Source organism: Schistocerca piceifrons, chromosome X, assembly GCF_021461385.2.
Source record: "Schistocerca piceifrons isolate TAMUIC-IGC-003096 chromosome X, iqSchPice1.1, whole genome shotgun sequence".
NCBI lineage: Eukaryota > Metazoa > Arthropoda > Insecta > Orthoptera > Acrididae > Schistocerca > Schistocerca piceifrons.
The window spans coordinates 820,605,809-820,626,012 of record NC_060149.1 but is presented as its reverse complement, the minus strand read 5'-3'; the positions used below and the strand labels follow the sequence as shown (position 1 = coordinate 820,626,012).

General features: G+C 43.5%; 1 protein-coding gene across 1 annotated transcript in view; it reads left to right on the top strand.

Annotated features, from left to right (window-relative positions):
* The first annotated feature begins 1,223 nt into the window (after window positions 1-1,223).
* LOC124721174 (dystrophin-like) overlaps window positions 1,224-20,204 on the top strand; it is a 949,029-nt gene continuing 930,048 nt past the window's right edge. Inside the window, exon 1 of the mRNA XM_047246008.1 lies at window positions 1,224-1,256. The gene's annotated coding sequence lies outside the window, so the exon portion shown is untranslated. The remainder of the gene's footprint in view (window positions 1,257-20,204) is intronic.

Below are 20,204 nucleotides of genomic sequence, written 5' to 3'. Positions count from 1 at the left end.
TATAGATCAGGAACAGGAGAGGTCCCAGGACGCTTCCCTGGGGAACACCTGATATCACTTCAGTTTTACTCGATGACTTGCCGTCTATTACTACGAACTGCGACCTTCCTGACAGGAAATCACGAATCCAGTCCCACAACTGAGACGATACCCCATAGGCCCGCAGCTTGGTTAGAAGTCGCTTGTGAGGAACGGTGTCAAAAGCTTTCCGGAAATCTAGAAACACGGAATCAACTTGAGATCCCCTGTCGATAGCGGCCATTACTTCGTGTGAATAAAGAGTTAGCTGCGTTGCACAAGAACGATGTTTTCTGAAACCTTGCTGATTACGTATCAATAGATCGTTCCCTTCGAGGTAATTCATAATGTTCGAATACAGTACATGCTCCAAAACCCTACTGCAAACCGACGTCAATGATACAGGTCTGTAGTTCGATGGATTACTCCTAATACCCTTCTTAAACACTGGTGCGACCTGCGCAATTTTCCAATCTGTAGGTACAGATCTATCGGTGAGCGAGCGGTTGTATATGACTGCTAAGTAGGGAGCTATTGTATCAGCGTAATCTGAAAGGAACCTAATCGGTATACAATATGGACCTGAAGACTTGCCCTTATCAAGCGATTTGAGTCGCTTCGCAACCCCTAACGTATCTACTTCTAAGAAACTCATGCTAGCAGCTGTTCGTGTTTCAAATTCTGGAATATTCCATTCGTCTTCCCTGGTGAAGGAATTTCGGAAAACTGCGTTCAATAACTCCGCTTTAGCGGCACAGTCGTCGGTAACAGTACCATCGGCACTGCGCAGCGAAGGTATTGACTGCGTCTTGCCACTTGTGTACTTTACATACGACGGCTTTAGCATGCCGTATTGCGGCAACTGGCCCCTGTCGAGGTTCTCCGTGCAGCATGACTGGTGGTGGTCACCAGTAATGGGAAACGGAGAGGACGGTTACGTGATGATTCGAGAGTACGTAGTTTTAAGCAGAGGGTGGGCTCGCGCAGAGATCACGTAAGGTTATCGGAGCGAGAGAGCAGGGTTCGGCGTGGGCTCGTGTTTCGGCGTGCCGCTTAATTTAGTCGGCGGCGACTTCCGCGAAGTGTGCGCTAAGTGAGAAGGCAACCGGTTCGCTGTTGACTGAGCGTGCCGCGAGCGGTATGGTGGGGAGCGGGCCCGCGGCGGCCAGGTCGGCGCTCTGCGGGGCAGTCAGTGGCTGTGCGCGCCGGCCTTCGTGTCTGCGGAACGTGTGCCGACCGTAAGGACGCATGCCATTTCTTCTCGCTCGTGCCACTTGCTTCCCGTGTGTTCGCCCCGCCCACGATTCTTCACGAGCGCGCTGTGCGGCAGCCTAGAGTAAACGACGCCAGCGGGATGGAGGTTACGCTGCAGTGCTTCTGCCGTTTCCAGTATACTGCTTCTATTGATAGAGGCTGTGAGCGAGTGTGTGCACCTGCCAAATCTTAGCCTACAGTTTTGTTTTGCTGGGATTTCTGGAGAGCTGGTTCAGCGAGCGTAATATACCTCGAGAATCCTTTCAAAGTAGACGAAAAACGGGGAAATATTTTTCTGTTTAATTGTTCATCGCAGGTTTATTGCTTTTTTTTTCTTTTATCTCCCTACACGGTGGTGGTCGCGTGCGTTTAAAGCAGTCCCCAGGCCTGTAAGATCCGAGACACTGCATATCTTTCGTTTTGCACGCATTTGGAACAAAAAGAGCGTTTTTAAAAATATCTTTAATACTGCACGTATTAGGACTTGCACAGGAGTACGTAGCAGATCTGCAGCAGATGGCCTCTCGGTACGAGCTCTGGGGGGCCTCGCTACACGCACGCTGCCCTGACGAAACTTACTGTATGGAACAGGTAGAAGAGATGATACGCTTAATTTACAGCCCATAATCAATCTGTGCAGTGTAAGCTGACAAGATTATTAAATGAATAATTTTTCGGTGTAATCAAGTTTAGGGTGTGATCTGATAGTACACCTTCACTTGCTAAAAAATATAGTTTTTGTAGACGCCGCCTTCAGCATGGAACAGTGTTTTGGGTCTAGGCAGCTTTTCAGAGCTGTTTGCATCATCAGAAGTTGATTTCCTTTCATTTATTTATCGTCTCGGGTTTGGCATTACGGAGTTTTCGCATGCATTGCATTTACTACGATTAATTAAAATTTTGGACACTACATTCGGAAACTAAAGCATTTATTTTCATTTCGGCATTTAGTGCTGGAAACAGTGTGTTGTTATGGTTCCTATGGTGCAGTATGTGATTTCACACTGACAGCCGGCCTTTGTGGCCGAGCAGCTCTAGGCGCTTCAATCCGGAACCACACGGCTGCTACGGTCGCAGGTTCGATTCCTGCATCGGGCATAGATGTGTGCGATGTTCTTAGGTTAGTTAGGTTTAAGTAGTTCGAAATCTAGGGGACTGATGACTTCAGATGTTAAGTCCCATAGTGCTTAGAGCCATTAGAACCATCACACTGGCAAGTTCTGAGTAATAAAACGAAACAGCGCACTACACCACTTTTCGGTCTGATTTGATCGCATCGTAAATTTCTCAGTGAAAACATTGTCACACATTCCGTTCCTTTGCTTCAGCTGCTCTATAGCATTTCGTAAGATGCAGCTGGATGCGTGTTTTTGCCACCGGGCTGTGGGCTCGATGCGGACTCAACGCGGTGGCCGTTTGCCATTTTCAGGCTCCAGTTCTGCAACAGTTCGTCGGCGGCGTGGCCGCAGATCGTGCAATAGACGCTGCGCCCGCAGCCAGTGTTGCCAGCACCAGGGATACAGTTATCAACGACGGGGCGTGGGAGCCGGCAGAGCTATGCTCTGTTCTGTTTTGCAGCCAACTGACTTCTTTTTGTGTCGGTACTGCGCGATCCTCCAGTCACCTCGTTTACGCATTCAGTTTCTCTATCTGAGAGTTTTTTAACGTCTGAAACATTCGTGAGACCGTTCCTGTGCACGAACGATGGATGTGTACTCGAAAACCCCTCGTAATTTTTATTAAAAGTAAACTGGACTGTCGGTTTATGCTCTTACTTTCCGTTTCTCTCGTTTTAATCCTCCCTTTTTCCAGTTCTGCTTGTCGCTAAGTCTTCCCATTTCTGTTTTTCCCATTAGTTTACGGTTTTGCCCATTGTCACCTTTTGCATTCTGTATATACTTTCGACCTGCTATGTACTTACACTCTCTGAGGAAAGAAGGGTCTTTATGCACAAACCTGTTAACTCTCATAGAGGTTACGATAAAATAATAATTTATATGAACACATTGTTGCATCAGCGCTATACGTACGTAAAGTAGGCAGCAGATGCTACCTTCTGCATTCTGTCTGACTTTAATATTCGATAATATTGCTTAGAAAGTCCTGCCCTTAAAACATGCACGCTCTCAGAAGTGTTGTGTTAAATGTGATTAGTGAAGAAGAATAATGATATTACATTACCAATCTGAACAGTCAGCTGTACTGAAACTTGTTCCTCCCTTCTTAGAAGCACAGAAGACATAGCTGTGGAGTGCTACGGTCGCAGGTTCGAATCCTGCCTCGGGCATGGATGTGTGTGATGTCCTTAGGTTGGTTAGGTTTAAGTAGTTCTAAGTTCTAGGGGACTAATGACCACAGCAGTTGAGTCCCATAGTGCTCAGAGCCATTTTTTTTTTAACATAGCTGTGCTGAGTCCGTTTCAGTTTCTGCACAACAAAGGATTCTAGGGGTAGGTATACTGACTTCATTTGCAACAAATGTTTCTTTCCTCTAAGCCCTGTAAGTACAGCCACTCAGAGTGCCAACAACTTCATTTACAGTCATATTTTTTAGTCTTCCCCCATAAGCCTCCTGAGTTAAGAGATGGAGGATGATATTCGTATTGACCTATGCAAATTGCAGTAAATAATACTATGGTGCTCTAAAACGTTTGTGGAACTAGATTGTACATAAATAATATAGGTAGTGAAGGGGCGTACTTGATTGCAAAAGTAGCTACAGCACGTTAGCCTTTTATGTTAGAGAACTTACTGAAGGTAAGATCTTAATGTCAGTTAGCACATGTTCCTGCTCACACCATATTACTTGTCTGATATAACATTACCATTACCGAAGGACAGCAGGGATGCTTGTACGCCTTTGGGAGAAGGTTGACTACAGATGCTATTCCAGAGCGTACTTCTAAGCCTTAAGAACAAACTTATTGAAAAAAAATGTTCAAATGTGTGTGAAATCTTATGGGACTTAACTGCTAAGGTCATCAGTCCCTAAGCTTACACACTACTTAACTTAAATTATCCTAAGGACAAACACACACACCCATGCCCGAGGGAGTACTCGAACCTCCGCCGGGAGCAGCCGCACAGTCCATAACTGCAGCGCCCTGACCGCTCGGCTAATCCCGCGCGGCGAACAAACTTATTACTTTCATATACATTACTTATTGAGTCCCGTACGTAGTCGTAAATTCCGTAGTAAAACATGTCTTCAAATCAGCTGTATAAGAGGATTCTGTGACCGAACGGAGAGAATTCTCACTAATTCGTCTCATGTGGCAACATCAGTGTCCTTAGCATTTTCTGTGTCTCTATTTAAAAGTCTCTCTTGAATGAAAACCTTTTCCATTAAAGCATCACGACACAGATATTTGTCTTTAATATTTTTAAAATGTGCAGACACATTAGCCCATTTTTCTATAGTTATTTCATACTTGCAGCGCTGTCACCCCTCCCGTGGTTTCAACGAAAGAGGATTCTTTGCCGACAACCTTTGTTCGTCTTGCAAAGTAGTTTCACTGGATTTAGGCGCAAAAGTAGGATGGTATGTGACTCAGTAGCTCAGAGGAAATTCTTATTTCCCGACCAAAGATTCCAAACACATTAATGGGAGGAACAGACAGCTTTAGATGGTAAAACTGACGAGCTGAAGGTTGGGCTCAGTGGGTGGATGTAGGAGCAAAAAGTGGGCATCAAACTACTACTAAAGGGCTACAATCAATCCGCCTTCAGTCCTAGGTTCTTTTATCTGTTACTTTCGAATACATTCTGGGAGAGGCAGTGATCAGTGTCTTACAAATATTTACTATTAAAAACAGTCTTGATCACGATTCATTTATCAAGGTGACCGGTTTCGACCACTGCCGTGGTCATCTTCAGACCATTGAGTAGGAACCTCTTTCTGTTGGAGAATCACTACTCCATTCTTGTGATTCTCCAACAGAAAGAGGTTCCTACTCAGTGGTCTGAAGATGACCACAGTAGTGGTCGAAACCGGTCACCTTGATAAATAAATCGTGATCAAGACCGTTTTTAATAGTAAATAAAAAAATTAAAAAAAATCCTTTATCTGTCACCACTTTTTACCCCTGACAGTTTCTTGCTAGTGTGAAAAATACCAAGTGGCACTCTACATCTGAGACCATGTTAAACCATAGGTCTCGATATAACTAGTTGGCCAGTTCAGTTCAAAGGTCGTAGGAAGGCAAGAGCATAACATCATCAATGCGATCACGTCTGGTAAACCACTCTGCTGTTCAAATCAGCCACATGTTGCCGGAGAGGTGGGCAGTGGTTATAACTCTGGACACGCCTTAGGGAGGGGGGGGGGGCGGGAGGGGGGCGGGCGGTTGCAGTGTTTCTGTAGTTACCCTAATTCACGTAGGGCAGATGATAGCACGGACATTTTGAAAGACAACGGTCCCTTTTCGTCATATCGTTTAGTCGATGAGAGCTCGCGCTCCTTCTCTCCGACGGCACGTTACACCCTAATATTCCTTCCTCCAGCTTCCTGGTTGAACGTGTAAGGTAATGCTAAAATAGTAAATTTTATTTCCTTTAAAATCTTGCTCACTGTGTACACATACTGATTTCTTTCCCCTTACTACTTCTAGTGTTTAAAATCGAGGTTCCTCGGTTTCTCTTCTGTTAGACCTTGAGAACAGTATGTACTAGTTTTCTATTCTGCAATCGTCTCACAACGACAATTTCTCTGCAGAAGTCGCCATTCTGCTTACATGACGAAATATAAAGTAAGCAGTCTGCAGTGCACTTGAACAAATAGCTACACTACTGACACGAGCAATCATTGGTTATCACAATACTTCAGGGTATATAGCTCTTACACGCTGGAGAACAAACCCCGATCGTCGACACCTTTGCGCGGGTACAGCCCGAATAAAACAAATTTGTGACTGACACATCTTAGTGTTAAGGATGATGTCAGCGCGCAACCAGCCACTCCTGACGAGATACTGCGTTTGCCTGCAGAACAAACAACGTGTTGAGCGTATGGTACTCGAGAAAACTAGGATTGGCCGTCACCTGGCCTCACTCCCCGACTCGCTGAATAGTTGGTTACAAAGTTAATTTAGTCGACATATATATCCATTATTTTTCACCAGGAAACATGTTTCAGATGGGCAATAGAGGGACGTTTTGGCGCAAAAAAATTTTTTTTTTTTGCTGTCTATGATCTCTTGAGCTGTGAACTCGCCGCTTGTTAAGTCTCCTCACAGCTGTGACTCTCCAGACAACATAATTCACCACCATTCGGCGTACTCCAACCTCAATATTTTTCCAACAAATACTTTCGGTCACTATATTGCCAAACCACGGCCATAGGAAAGAAAATTAGTGTTTAATATCTCATAAACGACAAGTCAATAGAGATAGAGCTAAAGCTCCGATTGGGCAACGTTTGAGCGGGAAACCCGACGTGCCGTTTCAACGGAACCGCTATAACACCATAGGTGATTAAGGATAACCACGAAAAACATAAATCTGGATGATTTGACAGGGATTAGAGCCTTGCTCCTCCTACATGCAAGTCCAGTGCCCTAAGCCACTGCACCATCTAGTTCGTTGACACGCACCTGGGCAACCAACACTGAACTCACTTCCATTACGTGGTTTGTCCTAGATTTTCTGCATGTCTTTACCATACGCAAACCTTGATGCTGCTACATTGTTTGTTGGCTATTCGAGCTGATTCAGAACAAGACCCGCTTATTTTCTTAGAATATGAAGCCTACACTACAAACCTGAATTCATATTATTATGGGTTCCTCCTCCTCCCCCCTTCCCCCCCCCCTCCCCAGGAACACGTTATATGGGAGTGACCGTCATCTCAGTAGTCATCCTCGAACAAGCTTAACAGTGAAAGAGTGCACAGTTATTGGACCGTTCATGTCAGAGTCCCGCATACAGCTGGGAATACTGCCAAGCGCCACTCATCGGCCGCTGTGTGACGGGATGACCCTCAGAAATGCAAGTCTGACTTCTGGCACGTCCCCAAAGTCAGTGTGTCCTCTTCCAAATCCCGATCCAGAACATCCGTTTCTTCATGTATCCAAAACCTGACTGACTGCTTCTGCACCTCTATGCGGAATGTCCGAAAAATTTCCTCTCTACCGCGCGCAAAAGATATTTCAGCAATTGGAAGGCTCCGCTAAACCCTATCCAACCATACTCTTTTTAAAAACAGTGGACTAATACTCCACCTAACAAATGTCTTATAAGTTATCCAATGAGCTGCCTTCCCGCTTACACAGTTCTGAGCAAACTGAGCTATAAACTCGCAGTTGTCTCGCCTGTTCTCTAGAGGGCGCTCTGGGGTCTCGTCATCAGTGGCCCCCGCCCCCGTCGTCCCATGGCACATCCAAAACTCCATCACATTCTTACAACACAGAAAATACGGGACATGCTGTTAACTACAGAGATAGAGTGAAATTAAGAATTGGAGCAGCTCAATATTTGCAATCACTAATATCACCCATATTATCAGCATCAGATATTCATCGATCGAGGGAAACACGACACGAGTTACAACACATTGAACCAATTCCAAATGATACATGAGACGTAATGAGATTTTCACTCTGCAGCGGAGTGTGCGCTGATATGAAACTTCCTGGCAGATTAAAACTGTGTGCCCGACCGAGACTCGAACTCGGGACCTTTGCCTTTCGCGGACAAGTGCTCTACCATCTGAGCTACCGAAGCACGACTCACGCCCGGTACTCACAGCAGTTTGGAAGGTAGGAGACGAGATACTGGCAGAAGTAAAGCTGTGAGTACCGGGCGTGAGTCGTGCTTCGGTAGCTCAGATGGTAGAGCACTTGCCCGCGAAAGGCAAAGGTCCCGAGTTCGAGTCTCGGTCGGGCACACAGTTTTAATCTGCCAGGAAGTTTCATATCAGCGCACACTCCGCTGCAGAGTGAAAATCTCATTCTGGAAACAATCCCCAGGCTGTGGCTAAGCCATGTCTCCGCAGTATCCTTTCTTTCGGGAGTGCTAGTTCTGGAAGGTTCGCAGGAGAGCTTCTGTAAAGTTTGGAAGGTAGGAGACGAGATACTGGCAGAAGTAAAGCTGTGAGTACCGGGCGTGAGTCGTGCTTCGGTAGCTCAGATGGTAGGGCACTTGCCCGCGAAAGGCAAAGGTCCCGAGTTCGAGTCTCGGTCGGGCACACAGTTTTAATCTGCCAGGAAGTTTCATATCAGCGCACACTCCGCTGCAGAGTGAAAATCTCATTCTGGAAACAATCCCCAGGCTGTGGCTAAGCCATGTCTCCGCAGTATCCTTTCTTTCAGGAGTGCTAGTTCTGGAAGGTTCGCAGGAGAGCTTCTGTAAAGTTTGGAAGGTAGGAGACGAGATACTGGCAGAAGTAAAGCTGTGAGTAGCGGGCGTGAGTCGTGCTTCGGTAGCTCAGATGGTAGAGCACTTGCCCGCGAAAGGCAAAGGTCCCGAGTTCGAGTCTCGGTCGGGCACACAGTTTTAATCTGCCAGGAAGTTTGATACATGAGACGTGTTAAACACTGGACTGACCCATTTGAATATGAAGTTCTAACAACACCTTATGTGACGCATTTGGAATGGATTCTATTCGTAATAAGGCGTGTCACTTATAGGAACAATATGTTCTCTTAAACTGAAGCTTAATCTACAAAAGGGGGCTACACGACAATTCATTTTTTGGGATAGGACGTGGGAGGACTTTAGCCGTAAAAAACTGTAACGACAGTGTTATATACGACCCTTGCATTGAACAAGCTGTAGTTAAATTGTAAAATAAAGTCTATGTATGTTACACGTTAACGATGAGTGGCATTCGCTAGAGACATTTCGCATTTCATTTTATTACCAGAATCTCCTAATGATTCCATAACAAACTATTGAATAATTAATTGATTGATTAATTTTATTTACTTGCTCAGCATGTACAAAGACAGTCATCACATTATGTATTAATCAAGATATTCTGATAGCTCTACATTGCGTTACAATATCCTTTAATATACAGTGTTAAAAATATTCTTGAGCCACTTTATGGCTGAGTCGGAGTGTCTTAATTAATAAATAAAGAAAGGCGTGATTAATAAATAACTATTTAGAACTTTTCATCTCAAGTGGTTGAGTGCAAGAATTTCTTAATGCGCAGGTATAGACTGCAAACAGATACAAACATTATGACGTTGAAGCATGCATTCTCAGAATATACTTTCCTGCAAGTACATTTAGGGTAGTAATTAAAAACCGCAACAGGAAGAAATAAATGAAATTTGACAGACAATCGATGCGGCAAAAGTCATTCTGCGAAAATCTGCTGCTCTGATCAAATTGTAACAAAGGCTCCGCCCTAACTCTTTTAGCCGTTTATCAAGTTATATTTTCAGTCACCCACAGTGAAAGCGAATGAGTAAGATTTTTAAGATACGTTATGCTTCAAAAATATAGTGTGCTGATATAATTAAATGATGTTTGTGCGATTCATCTTCATGGATGGATCCTTAGGGACGTTCCGCTGTGTTTTAATTGATATACTGTTAATGGATAATCCATTCAGCTGTTTTATTCATAGTACTTAATTGAAATGATCGAATTGTAAATTACAAAAATGGTTCAAATGGCTCTGAGCACTATGGGACTTAACTTCTGAGGTCATCAGTCCCCTAGAATTTAGAACTACTTAAACCTAACTAACGTTAAAGACATCACAAACATCCATGCCCGAGGCAGGATTCGAACCTGCGACCGTAGCGGTCGCGCGGTTCCAGACTGTTGCGCCTAGAACCGCTCGGCCACCCCGGCCGGCTGTAAATTACACAATTTCATCTTTAGACACTCTTGTGCCAATCAAATTCGACGGAGACGCTGAAGTACATAAAGTAATCCGAAACGTAGCTACATCGAAAATCAATGGTGCTACCCAATACGAAGGCCAAACGTACAGTAACCGAAGTTTCATGCCCGCCCAACGAGAACTATGTCTCTTATAACTGGGTAGGACTACTGATCCTTAATTTGGTTACTTTTCGGATCACTTTGTACTTCAATGTGTAGGCTTAGTTACACTGCCACAAGTACGTCGGAAGACAAACTGCATAATTTTGAAAACCATCTTTTGAATTAAATACCATAAGTAAAATATCTTAATGAATGAATTGTCCAACAAAGGTATATTAAAGTGAAAGGTTGTACTGGATTTTTTTTGCTCCACGCTCATATAGTATCATCATGCCAAACGAAACAGTCTGCAGTTGTCATGAGACACGCATTCTGCGACATCAGATTTGAGTTCCACTTTCAGACATTCTAATTCAGTTCCCCCTCCCCCCCCCCCCCCACTCCCTTAAATCGCTAAAGACGGTAGACGAAATGATTTCTCGAATATGGTGACGGCTAATTGTCGCTAGACCATCAACTTTTTTTTCATGCAAAGGATTGATTCGTATAATGCTACACATTATTGTTTTACAACTAGGGTTTTCTTCCTAACATGTACGCTACTTCCGGGTAGTACGTTGGACAAGGAATAGGTAGCTTTCTGTTTTTCGATAGTGGACACGCAGCTCCGTGTTGGGACAGGTGCTGAGCCGATTCTGCATACAGATAGCAGCATTATTCACAGTGAGTAGTCCAGAACAAAGGTGGGAACCTGGAGACATCCTGTGACTGTGGAGCGGAGAAACTTGTACCCAGAAGTCAGGCAGCACCAGCTCTGCCGTGACCTCTTCCCTGCCGGCTCTGTTCCCCATGTTTGGTACGACCGCCCATTGTCAGCTGCATGAGTACGTCTACAACACATCTGTTGTAGATTGCAACAATTAGCACCCCTCAGATAATCGTGTCACTCATGCACAGTAATTACTAGCAAACCTGAAAGACTTCATTTCAGATGTTCATACTGAAAGGTTTTTAAATCAGTTCCAGTCACACATTTCTTTATCAGTGAAAACTTACGATATACTTAATGTTGTTCGGCAACAGAGCGTCCCAAGTACCGGCTTCGAACGTGCTGCGAAAGAAACAACAAATACATCGTTTCAGACTAGTGCGAAACCACTCTCCCGCTCAGACGACAAAAAATGCCACAAATGAGTCCGAGAGTTAGCACACGTCGGTAAAAAAAGGAAGAAACAGTCGGAGTGGGTTACAGTTGTTTATAAGCAATAAAGTTGTTGGAGCGACCATGAGCTTATCAGTTCCTACTTCAGACTTAAGAATCAGCTGTTACATCTCAGTAAAGGTGATTAGCAACAAGCATACAACACTAGGCGAGACTTAATTCTGCTTCATATTTAGAATCTGGCATATTTAGATAGCCGCGCGGTTTGAGGCGCTATAACACGAACTGCGCGGCCCCTCCCGCCGTAGGTTGGAGTCCTCCCTCGGGCATGGGTGTGTGTGTTGTTCTAAGCATAAGTTAGTTTAAGTAGTGTGTAAATCTAGGGACCGATGACCTAAGCAGTTTTGTCCCTCAGGAATTCACACAGATTTGAACATATTTAGATTAAGACTAATAAGGAAGCAGTACCAACATCCCCTCATCCATTTTATTCATATTGACAGGGTATGTAGGCACTACTCGGACTTAAACATATATGAACAAGAAGGCGCAACTGTCAACCGTTTCCTTACAAAGTCGAGTTTGAAAATTATAGGCATGCTTATGCCGTAAGCTTTGTAGGGCCACTGTTGTTCACGGAATTCGCAACCGAGCGAGCAAGCGCTTAGTTTCATATGTGCCAGGTCTGTGGATCGAATCTCGCTTCCGGTAGTTTATTGTTTCATTCCCACGCAGTTCTAACAACAGATCTATCATGACCGTGAAAAGTATCAATATCTAATCATTTATTTACTATTTTCCTAATCTTTAACATGAAAAAAAGGAGGAAATATTTTTTTTTTCCTCTAGGAGATTCGAAAGGAAAAAGGATACACGAAAACTTTCAGTCAAATCAGTGTAATTATTTTACTTGTGTTATTGTATTGACATTTGTGAAATGTATAATGTGTAACTTACGCAGCACTGCACGAATCAGGATGATACTGAGCAAAGAAATATGGAAAACAATAATTATCGCAACGTACAGCAGGAGTAAGGAACGCCGAACTTTTGAATGTCCACGGTTTCTTTTCTGTAACAAAAGTCGCTTTTGCAGAGGTGCAATACAGGCCAAGCGACCATTTCAGTCTGTGGAGGAGTTTGCTAGTTTCGTCTGTATGTAAGTGGAGTACCAGCTAGAACTGAATGGAAACTTGGTTTCGTTTAGGTCCTCCAGCAGTGACGGAAATACTAATTAGAGGAACTGTTTGATTTAAAAAAGAATGAGCCAGGGCACCATAGGAAGCAGATGTTTTTTCTTTAGTTTATGTTTGCATTTCGGAGCCTGCGCTGAATGTGCAGAATCTACATCCTAATTAGACTGCTCCTGTTCTACCGCATAACATTTTTGTTTTCGTAAATTGAATCAAACATTAATTGCAGGTCAGCGCGGTCATTTTCAAAGACTCTGTTTGGCATTTGTGGTTTACTTTCTTTCTAAACATGTACAAGCGCACTTAGATGCTATCAAACACACGTTTGATCAAAGATTTTACAGTCTGTCTGGAAATTAAAAAGGAAGAAAGGAAAATAAGTAGGCTAAGGTTTACGTCTCGTTTACATCGACGTATTGAAGTTTGAATAGAAGCTAATATTGTAGAAGAAAGCGCCTTATTTTACGGACTATCCAATAGTCGGTTTGTTTGATTGAGATAAACGTAAATCAGGATGCACCAGAGAACCATTCTAAAATAACATATTCCTTTTTCACTTAGACGGATATCTCTCGAACAAATTGTGCGTTAAAAAAATGATTACCACTTACTGTTTTCTTTCCTTATTAAAATTCAGTAAGGGACTAAACTTACAAAAACAGAATTTTATATATTAATCGTTTAATTGAGGGCCGACAGGCTGTATGTGGAGTCAGTCGGGCGACTTGAAGGAAGTAATACAAGGAAATGGTTCTTTTGTAATTATTTGTGCACTGAACTCCTTTCATACCAGGCACACGTGTTACGTCTGGAAGAATACACTGGTGCTAGAAAACTAATGAAAAATTGCTTTATTGAGTTATCAAACTGAGCGAGATCGATTTAACTTCGTGATTGCTTTTGTGGGCAGAGAACACCTCAGTGAAGGAGTTAATTTCCTGGGGAGGGCGTTAAGTTTGAGAAATAAAAATTAAACAAAGAAAAAATTTAATTTCTTTCGTTTCAGTATTCAAAGTAATAGACGGAGTTGCTTCCAAAATAAGATGGAGATGTTTTTAAAACGGAGCTAAAATGAAGAAGTGCTGGATTGTAGTAGCAGGGTTTAATATTTCGTTATTTTCTCATTTAGGATATCGTGAACTTGCTACATCACACGATGAAAACTTGTTATTGACTCTAACAGTTAGGCCGAGACTGATTTCTTGCCTCATCTGTCGAAACTGAGCTAATAACCCTGCTCTGATAACTGATAACACAGCCATCACCGGCACATCAGAACAACCTAATAGGAAAATTTTAATACGCCAGTTGCTGCAAAAAAAAAAAAAAAAAAAAAAAAAAAAAAAAAAAAAAAAAAAAACTGTGGCTTACGTGATACTCAATTAATTTAGTTCTTTAGCGAATGCACATCACTGGACTGACTCTTCTAAAAAGCCTAAGAAACATATTCCTTGGACTCATATGCATTTTCACACACACACACACACACACACACACACACACACAGCGTTCAGTTGCCAACGCTACCCTTCACTTCAGGATCTGCAATTTGTGTATTTGATTTGTTTACTTAGTGATTGCAGAGGAGCATTTGTCCAATTTTTCTTGTAGAGAGGACCATAAAAACCATTAAGGATGTATTTATCGCTTGTGCGACAACACTACCGATACAGGGCACCGACAAGCAGCACATCCGTCTCCCTCCACTACGTCCATATAGCGAACACTTAAATATTTCGTTTACTCAATTTTTTCTCGAAAAACTTGATTGAAAGAAACATGCTATGACTGCTGGACCTGAAAATGTTTTAATAGGTAATTATCAGAATGCGTAAAACAGGATAATGTAATTTTTATTTCGTCTACAGGAAGAAGGGACATCAGAGGCCCGAGAAGCTCTAATCATCGTAACAGATAAAGTGAACTGTTCAGAGGGTATGGAATCCTATGATGAAATTCTCCCTTTTATAATTGCCTGCAACCGGCCATTTTGAGACGCAAACTTTCTTTCTTTGTTTCTTTCTTTCCCTATTGCCCCACAAGGAACTATACAATTTGTTTCCAGCAACTGTCAACTCTGCCAGGTAAAGTAATTACCTAAAAATTAAACTGATTTTTTTTCCTTCAGTAAACTCTACCCTCCCTTGATACATCTCCAAATGAGACTGCACTCAATTTGCTCAGTCTCACATCATCTTGAAATTATATTTCATTGGTTTCATGAAACTGTTAGATTTGAGTAACACAACATTTTCTCCTACAGAAACAATCCTGGAGGGATTATATACTACTTTTGAAATGATAATTTAAATGCTAAATAAAACCAGCTTACTTTTGAAGTCTTTGCTTTAGCTTCTACACACTGGCTGCTCTAATGCATAAAAATGCAAAAAGTTACGGAAATTTAAGTGTATGTACCTTCAGGTCAGATTATTCTAACAGTCTGGATGAAGCATTGTATTCTTCCATCTCTTATTTAACATGAGATTCATTTTTGTGCATTTCAAAGAGCCTAGCTCATTAGGAGCATTGTTTGCCTCACTTACAAGAAAGCCATTGTTGGATGTAGAAAAATGAGAAATTACGACTTCAATTTTTCCACATCTTTCCTTAAAATTTTTTCAACACATCTATAGCTTTTATTTTTATTCTTAATTATAACACTGCCACGTTAATCGCTATGGAAATTAAAGTCCAGTCCTATTTCGGATGCAGAACCTCAAGATAGGTCCAAATAGGTGCTACATTGATTCTTCCTGACCATGAAGATTCCTGTTCGTATTCATGAGTCTAGAACTCAATCACGTGGTTAATGTCCTTCAAATTTGTTCATTTAAAATTGTTATAAATTTAAAAAATGGCTCTGAGCACTATGGGACTCAACTGCTGAGGTCATTAGTCCCCTAGAACTTAGAACTAGTTAAACCTAACTAACCTAAGGACATCACAAACATCCATGCCCGAGGCAGGATTCGAACCTGCGACCGTAGCGGTCTTGCGGTTCCAGACTGCAGCGCCTTTAACCGCACGGCCACTTCGGCCGGCTCGGTTATAAATTAAAAAATCACACAAAACCAGACTAGTAAATAACTAGCTACACACATCAAAAAAAGTTTTGCATAATCTCGGTTCCGAGAGTTCCGAAATCCGTAAAGAAATTTGGAACAGGGATCAACATAAACATCATTTCCGCCCTTTTCATTGCTCATGAAAACCACACATTGTTCCACCGCACAGCGAGACCTTCAGAGGTGATGGTCCAGATTGCTGTGCACACCGGTACCTCTAATACCCAGTAGCATGTCCTCTTGTATTGAACGACGCCTGTATTCGTCGTGGCATACTACCCACAAGTTCATCAAGGCACTGTTGATCAGATTGTCCCACTCCTCAATGGCGATTCGGCGTAGATCCCTCAGAGTGGTTGGCGGGTCACGTCGTCCATAAACATCCCTTATCAGTCTATCCCAGGCAGGTTAGATAGGGTTCATATCTGGAGAACATGCTGGCCACTCTAGTCGAGCGATGTCGTTATCCTGAAGGATATCACAAGATGTGCACGATGGGGGCACGAACTGTCGTCCATGAAGAAAATGCCTCGCCAATATTCTGCCGATATTGTTGTACTATCGGTCGGAGGATGGCATTCACGTATCGTACAGCCGTTATGGCGCCTTTTATGAGCACCAGCGGCGTACGTCGGCCCCACATAGTGCCACTCCAAAACAGCACTCCTTGTTGCACCCGCTGGACACTGTGTCTAAGGCGTTCAGCTTGACCGGGTTGCCTCCAAACACGTCACCAACGATTGTTTGCTTGAAGACATATGCGACACTCATCGGTGAAAAGAACATGATGCAATTCCTGAGCGGTCCTTTCGGCCTGTTGTTGGGCCCATCTATACCTCACATGCATGGTGTCGTGGTTGCAAAGATGGGCCTCGGCGTGGACGTCGGGAGTGAAGTTGCACATGATGCAGCGTATTGCGCGAAGTTTGAGTAACACGACATCCCGTGGCTGCACGAAAAGCATTATTCGACATGATGGCGTTGCTGTCATGGTTCCTCCGAGCCATAATCCGTAGGTAGCAGTCATCCACTGCAGTAGTAGCCCTTGAGCGGCCTGAGCGAGGCATGTCATCGGCAGTTCCTGTGTCTCTGTATCTCCTCCATGTCCGAACAACGCCGCTTTGGTTCACTCCGAGATGGCTGGACACTTCCCTTGTTGAGAGTCCTTCCTCGCGCAAATAACAATGCGGACGCGATCGAACAGCGGTTTCGACCGTCTAGGCATGGTTGAACTACAGCAACTGGAACTGATCGGCTGTCGGACTCCCTCCGTGTAATAGGCGCTGCTCATGCATGGTTATGTTTAGATGTTTGATCGACCTTAGTGACATCTCTGAACAGTCAGAGGGACTGTGTCTGTAGTACAATATCCACAGTCAACGTCTGTCTTCAGGAGTTCTGGGAACAAGGGGTGATGCTAAGCTTTTTTGATGTGTGTATATGCAATGAAGACAAGTACGTAACAAAAATGCTTGCGCACAAAAGAGGCATTCTTGGTCTCCTAGGACGAACCAGTTTCAGTAAAATTGCCAAAATTACACGAGGGGCTTTCAATAAGTAATGAAACACATTTTCTCTCGCCAAGATTCGTTAGAAAATACTCGTAATTCGTTGTGGGACATCGTGGAATATTTCCGCTTTAGCCCCTGTAGTTTCATGAAGCTCCAATAGGTGGTGTCGTTAAAAGTAAGCATGTAGCCTTCAAGAAGGAGTCTGTAATGGAGATGCGTTATAGGCAGAGGGCTGTCATTGAGTTTCTTTTGGCGGAAAACCAGAGCATCGGAGATATTCGTAGGTGCTTGCAGAATGTCTACGGAGACCTGGCAGTGAACAGGAGCACGGTGAGTAGTTGCGCGAGGCGTCTGTCATCATCGCAGTAAGGTCCAATCTCCCACATGCCGGCTGGTCACACACAGCTGTGATTCCTGCAGTGTGATCGACGGATCACTCCGAAACACCTCCGTGACAATGCAATGCCTCACCGAAGTCTGCGCACCAGACAGGAGCTCACAAAACTTCATTGGACTTCTCTTCTTCACCCTCCATACAGCTCTGGATCTCGCAACTTCCGACTTGCATCTCTTTGTACCATACGGGCATACAGCCCCTCTGAGTAAGACGGCGTACGGCCGTCGCTTTGAAACGAGATTGTGTTGAAGAATAGTGTTTTGTAGCCAGTGGAATGAACTATAATATGGTGTATTGGAATCCTGATTAAAGCCAACCTGCTTTCAGAAAAAAATGTGTTGAATTACTTATTGAAAGGCCCTCGCATAAATTCAGAGAGCTGTATTGCTCCAGTAATACCAGCTTTCATGAACTGTGATTACAATATAAACGTCAAAACACACTGCCATTCTTCACTAATGAGCCAAAACGTAATGCCGAACTGCTTAATAGCGTCTTGGTTCATCTCTGGGCGCAAAACAGCAGCGATTTTGCGTGGCTTCGACAGGTTGTTCGTAGGTTTCCGGAGAAACACGGCGCCAGAGGTGTTCACGTAGCTGACGCAGGTCCCGTAAATAACGGACCGGTTGTCTGTGGGCGCAGAGCTGGCACCCGATAGCGTCCGGATACGTTTATCGGGTTCAAAACGAGCGAATTTTGTGGCCAAGACAACAACGTAAGTCAGTACCATGTTCCTCAAACCACTGCAGCACGATTTTGGCCTTGTGACAAGGACTGTTATCCTGCTGAAAGGTGCCACCGCTGCCGGGAAAGACATCAGCCATCTCGACGATCCCGTAACTGACTACAGCAACACGAAGGGGTAGTCTGCTGCGGAGTTTCCCCACGTTCAGTCACGTGCGCTGAACGATTCGCTCCGAAACACTGGTGCCTTTACCTGTACTCTACTCTGCCGTCAGGTCTGTCACAGATCACCGCGTATCCTGCTTCTCAGAACGGGCACCTTTGTCATCTGCTCGTTCTTTCACCATCCTTAAACCACTTTCCATATATGCTCACAACAGCACGAGAACAGCCTACCAGCTTCGCCATTTCTGTGATGCACCTTCCCGGGCACCGGGCCATGTCAAAGCTTATCAGTACAACGGAAAACCAGCCAAAGTTGCAAATTTAACTCTTTTTATTCACTCGATGACTAGTTTCAGGCCGGGGCCCATTTTCAAATCATCGTAAAGCGCTGTAACTGTTCGCTTGCACATTTTTGACATGGTTTTTACATTTTCAGAAATACCAATTCTGCTACCTGTTACGATGATTTGAAAATTTGTTCCTGGCCGAAACGAGTGAATAAAAAAAGTGATATGTGCAAGTTAGTCTGGATTTTCGTTGTACTGATTAACAAATGGTTCAAATGGCTCTGAGCACTATGGGACTTAACTACTGTGGTCATCAGTCCCCTAGAAACTTAGAACTACTTAAACGTAACTAACCTAAGGACATCACACACATCCATGCCCGAGGCAGGATTCGAACCTGGGACCGTAGCAGTCGCGCGGCTCCAGGCTGTAGCGCCTAGAACCGCTCAGCCAAACTGGCCGGCACTGATTAACAGAACTTGCTGAACTACAATTATTCCAGCATGCTGGAAGTTCGCAAAAGTCTCTTACGTCAGTGGATTTCCCGATTTGCGGCCTGTATCGTCACTACAATGACATACCGTGCATCTCTACTGCTTTTACATGCTTTCCTCGCCTCATGCCTGCAACGCCAGCACGGGGCTTTTAGTCTCTGGGTCGACCGGGGCCGTAATGTTTCGGTTTATCAGTGTACGTCGTCAGAGGGCGTAAACTCCTTCGACCAATTCGGCCATATGGAAATAAAACGATGTTCACTGTATCTGCCCAGTGATATTTAACTGTCACTGTCATCGTGTGATATAAACCATAAATCTACCATTAGACAGTTAGCAAATGAAATGATCTGGAAGTCGTTTTATAATGCTGGAAAGAAATTTAATTCTCGTTCGATACAGGAGGGTTAATTGGGAAGATTCGGTGTGTCAGGTCCTCTCCTCTATTACGTTGCAAACAATATTTGCTAGCTTCTATCGTGCGTTGTCGTACAGTCGTTTTGTCGAGATGTTACCTAGTCTTATAGATATAAATGAAGGATCATTTAATTTCTGTAACTAACGTTAAAACACTCTCATTAATGCAGTTTACACAATGCGTAGACTGTCTGTTGAACTTCAGGTGTTTATAACAAGTCTTCGTTATTGTAAGGTTAGGAAAAGAGGAATTGTGAAACGATTTTGAGAGAACAGTTTCGCTCCATCGTAAATCCCTAGCAGTTTATTGCCAGAACAAATGAAATGAAAGAGAGACATAGAGATAGATAGCCCTTTCATTTGCTATTGGAAAACCGCTATTGCCATTTTTGTTTACTAAATGGACAGATTAGGCGAAGAGATTTATAATAGTGGCTTCCCTTCTGCAGCGTTCAAAACAAAGCCTTTTCGATTAATGGCAGCAATAATACCTAAATGTATGAACATTTGAACGAAAGCATATATGCAGATTTGAATCAAAACGCTGAATAGATATCTGAGAAACATCATCACGTAAGTAGCTGGATCATGAAATTCAAAGTGCGAAACGGCAGCTACATGTCTGTGAAATACACAATGCAGCTCAATTACGAG